Source organism: Glycine soja, chromosome 10, assembly GCF_004193775.1.
Source record: "Glycine soja cultivar W05 chromosome 10, ASM419377v2, whole genome shotgun sequence".
NCBI classification, from domain to species: Eukaryota; Viridiplantae; Streptophyta; class Magnoliopsida; order Fabales; family Fabaceae; genus Glycine; species Glycine soja.
In genome coordinates this window covers 3075711-3081886 of record NC_041011.1, presented here as the reverse complement: position 1 = coordinate 3081886, position 6176 = coordinate 3075711, and positions in this window count along the sequence as shown.

The window sequence follows — 6176 nt, the reverse complement described above, 5'->3', positions numbered from 1 at the left end:
ATACTAAAGTGAAACATAACAAAATATCAGATACTTATATAAAAAAAATAAAGTTTTAGTAGTCAAATAAAAATGATCTATTTTTCAAGTATAAAAAATATATTTAAGTCTTATTTTTATAAGCAATGGTTCTTTGTGTTTAAAAAATATATTTCTTGCCTTAATTAAAATAATTGAATTAAAATTTTTATTGATACAAAACTAAGTCTAAATAAAAAAATATATAAATGTGTGGATCATTTAAGGATTGCTTAAAATCACATCATTGAAACATAATGTGTATGAGATGTGACATTATAGGAGCCAATTAATAGAAGGGAAAAAAAAAGAACTCAAAGTAAAATGCCTAAATTACACCTATTAGATATGATTTTACATGACTTTCAAGATGAAGTTAATGAACTTTAGATTGTCATACTCACAAAGATTACATGTCAATATGGGTGTTCATAGATACAAGTCACCCGTGAATCTGAATTGATCCAAATCGATCCAAACAATTCGGGTTGAGTCATTTATGTATTTTGGTCAAAATCGAACCGAACCGATCAAAATCGTTCATGTATGGATTGAGTCATGGGTTTAGATTTATAGATCTATTCAAAATCAAATCAAACCGATTAAAATCGATCAAAATTTTTAGAGTTGTTTAGTTTAGTTTTAAATACTGTTAATATTGGGACTCCAAGTGTTGGAACTACTAATATTGGACTTATTAAGGTATTATTTTCAGGTACATTTTTATTTGTTTTACCTTTTTTTCATATTTTTTTGTCATGTTTATACTATTAAGGGATCATATTTTGTTCATTTGTTTCAGTAAATCTGATTGCAACAAATCTAGTTGTGTAATTGTAGCAAAACTTATTGCAAGAAATAGTTTGTAGGAAATAATTGTGATTCAAACTATTATATAAATCTCAAAATATTTTATTTTAATTTGTATTAGTCTATTTTAGAATATTATGTTGATAGTACTAAATGAATTAATTTTACTACTTTCAAACATTTTATAATATTGTGTTAATTATATTAGATATTTGGATGAATCATGATATAAAATAGAAGTTCTAAAAAAATCAAATTTAAATAGATAACTCGTTGGTTCGAATCGAACCAAACCGTTCATGAATGAATTGAGTTAAATTTTAAAAAAAATTGTAAAACCGAACCAAACCAAATTGATCAAATTTAATTGTGCTGGATCTTAAATCTGATCAAAATAAGCCTAGATCGACCGTTAGATACAATAGAGAATGTGATCAGTGCCCCCAAGACTTGGTGAAGGTCTGGTGGCCGACATGCTTGGTCATGGCCTAGGGTTTGTGGTTATAGGCTTTCATGATTGGTGTAAGGTTTGATTGGTTTTGTTCACCTCTAGAAATCATTGGTGTGGAGGGCGCACCATCACCACCTTTGGCGACAACAAATAGTGGTCGACGACAGGAGTTGTGGTGGGAGAAATTTGGAATAGAAATAATTTGGTGCAGTGATTGTAGAATGTGCCCATGGATGAGACTAATCCAACGATCGAAGGCCATGGTTCACGATGGACCACTTGCATAAATGGTCCGGCCTAGTCTTTGTCATTTTTATGATAGAAACAAAAACTTTAGTAGGGTATTTTAATATCAAAATTAGAATGGGATGAAACCTTGGACAAAACTATAGATTATGCTTATGGGATTTTGTATTATATGTCTATCAATTTTGGAAAGTTTGGGTTCAAATACTTAACCTTATTCAAACCAAAGAAGTATATCATATTAACGTGTAAAGATGATATACATCTCACTGTTTATGTAATTGAGAGTATTCACAATACAGGTGTAACAAAGCAAGAAAAATGATAGCGATGCCACTCATTCTAATATTTTCTTCATGATTGAGTGAATTTTATTAAAAATCATCAATTTTAATAAGTTTTACTTTTTAAATAATACAATGAGAAGTGAAACACATCAAAATCAAACTTATGATTATTATTAAATTTCAGTCAATAAAATGTATTAAAAGAAGAATGTCGCATTTCTTAACAAAACAATTATCAGGACATGTTTTATTGTTGAGTAAATAATCTAACTCCCTATGAAGGTCTATTTGAGACCTAATATATATATGTCCGAAGTGTGAGAAATTTCTTGCACTCTCATTTTTATTTTTTATTTTGCTTCCATGTCACCAAAAGGAGGAAAAAGCTAGGCAGGAAATAAGTTAAAAATAGATTTTTTTATATTAATATTGCATTTATTATATTAAAACATAAAAAAGTATCAAATGTTTTTTAAGTGATTCAACTTGTTTAATATACTCCTTTATTTTATATGTAATAAAGACATTGATTAAAAGTAGTATTTTTGAAAATCTAAAAAAAAAAAAATATTTAATTACAGAAATTAAAATTAGCGCACTTTACACTCTAAAGTGAGAGTAAGAGTTGGATCCCTTTTTTAAGAACTAATGACACAAATTGAGAACAGAATGCTTGAAAGAATAAGACAATAAAGTATTGCATTGAATCTTCAAATACACGTGATCGACTTTGAATCAATATATATCCCTAGAGCTAGCTTATTGGGTTAAGATTTTTATTACATATTAAAAACTTGATCTTATCATCGAAAAAATGAATCTGAACAAATTAAAGAATCTTTGTGAAGGAAACATATGTTGCAATTGCATGAGTGAGCAGTATTAAAAAAGCAAAGGTGAAACATGTACAAATTAAAAGAATGTATAGGCCTCTTGGTATATGAACAACTTCTCTCGTATGCATGCGTTTCATTGGAAGGAAGGTTTAGGGGTGAATTGGATCGGGTGCTGAAGGCTTCAAAGGACCACGTGGAAGGAATTGCAACAAAAGCCCATCAAATTCCCCAGCACCTTGTTCATCGTCATGCAAAGGCCTGCAACCTTCTCCACGTTGAGAATAAACAACCATAATGGTGAAAATGATCACTAGAACCATGAAAAGGATCCTCATAGAGAAATTAGCCATGCCCGTTATCTCACTATAATGCAACCAAATAAAAATAGCAATGCTCTTCAATTTATGTATATGCACGTCTAAATAACAATGTGCCTCTTAAGAGCTTTAATTAATTTATGCTCTTGAATTTTGAAAAAGTTTCTTTGGTAGATATGATGGCTGATGCTAGAGATTTTAGGTGAGGATGGTGGCGGAATTTGCATGCATATATATAAGGGTTAGTCTTGCAATTGGGATTGTGCCTTGACCATATAATCCTCTAGCTAGTGGTTTTTAAAACTCGTTTTGCTTGACTAGGCAATATGCATAGGTTTGAAGAACTTGAAGGGTTGAATTGAAAATTGAACGAATCAAAATTCAACTACTAATAAACCTTGGACACCAAAATGAAAACGATAGTTGTGTGTAGACAAGTAATAGTACCATGAATCAATCACTAATCACTATACTTATGTTTCCGTTTAAATAGTTATACCTAATTTTTAACCCCCAGAACCACGCATTAACTATGATTTTCAACAAATTAAGAGCAAGCTGTACGTAGTAATTAAGGGACGGAAACTAAAATATAATAAAATATTTCTCCAGTTGAAAATAAAACCTTTTTTCTCTTGCTTTTCAAATACGAAAGTCAAACGATATCGTTGTCATGCTCTATATTATATTGCATGGTAATTAATCCACCGATATTGAATCGCACATATGCATGCTGACGTATCCATACAGAATCACATCTGCTGTTTTACACAAAATAATTTACAATCAAGTTCACCATAAATTCCTATAATTACCTTTAAGCTAAATTAATTATACATTATATAATTATTCAATGCATTCTCATTCTTTTATTTATAAATATATAGAGAGAGAGGTATGCACATTATTCCCTTTTTTTCAACTTACATCTTTAGAAGATATTTTTTTTAATTGTCATTTTATAAAATTAAAATGTATGATTATTTCTTTAAAAAAATATTTTTATTGATATATTATTATTTAAATAATTAATTCATAGTTGTATTCTAACTTTTTGATAAATATTATTTTTCCATCATAATTAATATATTTTTCTTAATATATATGTATATATTACTTTAAACAACAAATAATTTAATATAAAACGAGCCTATCAGTAGTGTTGTTTTAACAATTAAGGTTTTTCTTATTTCAAATTACATAGCAGTTATTCACCTACTGCCAAAAAATTATATACCCACTTTTCATTTTATAATAACAAAAATATGTATTTTCTTTTTGAATTTATTTCTTTCTTTATAATCAATATATATATATTTTACGGATCCACGTAGTTCTTTCTCATATCCTCTCTAATTTTTCTTCTGGCATTGCTTCGTTATTATATTTCTCATATTCCTCTCACTTGGGTTCGACTTGGTCTGCCTTGCTACATGTGTTGTCAAACTTTGATGGCTCCCGCTGAAAGCAAATAACACACGTACACACTCAAGAAATTACAATTTTCTTTTTCAAAAATTAATGTCCCTGTGTGTAAACTATAGCTTAATTATTTTACGTGCATGAAGTCCATTACCAGCAGGGTAAAGTATTTTTTTTTTCGGGGGGGATTAAGACCCATTTTTTTCTTTAAATAAAATTAAAAGATTTATTTCTTTAACATTTGATCAAGAGTAAAACAACGGAGAAATGTGTTAAAATATTCTAATATATAAACGTAAGGTATGCATGTTGTTGTACCAAGGGATCCAAAGGAGCAAATGTTGAATGGCACTGTGGGTAGCGACAACATAAATGGGCTATTAGGTCACAGAGAAATGAGCCCTATTTCTAAGGGATGAGCAACCGTGTCATCAAAAGTTGTTGGATAATATCACTTTTATATCTCTTGGAAGAAGTAGCTAAAAGTTAAAGTTACCATGTTCAATGCATCATTCTATGATTGGGAGAATACTTGGGATTTTCGTTGCTTTTATATTAATGATATTTGTCATATTGTCAGGTTTGTTATGATTGGAGGGTGCCGGATTTGTTATTTGCCACTGGACGCGATTAACTTTTTGGGGGTGTATCACGTTATGCAGTGTATTGGGAAATCAATTGATTTATCAGTATTCCCTTATGCTGTAGCTATTTGGTTGATTAAAAAAGGAAAATGTTAAATGGATACTTCATATATTAATATACAAGAGAAAAAAAATATAACAGAAAAAAAAGTAATAAATGTAATAAATATTAATGTGACAAAAAGAAAGAAATAAACATACTATATAACGACATACAAACAATATTATGTATCTTGTGTTGGATGTCATAAAATTAAGATTATATATGGTTAGGCAAAAGTGAAGGGATTATGCTTTTCTTAATTTTTATGAATGGTCTATGAATCCTGTATTGTTTGAAAACTTTGTATCAAGAATAACCATTGCATAGTTGAGGTATATATCCCTTTTATATGAAACTCTCTATTCTTATTTATAAGATTTAAATTTAAAATAATGTTTATTTTATTTTATAAGATTTAATTTATAATTTTCTTTAAATTAATTATTTTTAGATTATAAATATCCTTCATTAAAATAGAAAAAAACGTATTGATAAATAAGTAGAAAAAAGAATATTAATAATAAGAATAGTTCTAAAAAAATATATAAACTTAAGATAAATTTATTCTTATCAATTAAATTAACTATTTTTTAATTTTAATAAATTAATTAATTGAGCCATATAAATAAAAATAAAAATAATACTAAGTTTTGGATATTCTTAATGTCTTAATATTTCAATAAATGATTCTCACAACTTCTGTTGCAATAACTGAATTAAATAAGTATAACAAACAGACTATTTAATTGGCTCGGGAAACCAAGCATTTTTGCTTAGGCTGTTCCCAGCTAGTAAACCCAAAAAAAAAAAAGTTTTTTAGATTCAATTATATATATATATATATATATATATATATATTTGTGTGTGTGACAGTTGAAAATTGAAAGAAATGAGTTTATAGCATTAGAATTTGTTGTGTATGGACGCTCGAGGATGATTGGCAAGTTTATCAAATTGTTTTAAGTAATAAAGTAGAATGGAAATAGAATGTTGAGTTCATAGAAATTTTATTTGTGCTTAGATTGATGTATTTCTAATTTACAAGTAATTAATAAATTGAATTAAAGATTTGAGAGATAAAAAATTAAAGTAAAATAGATAT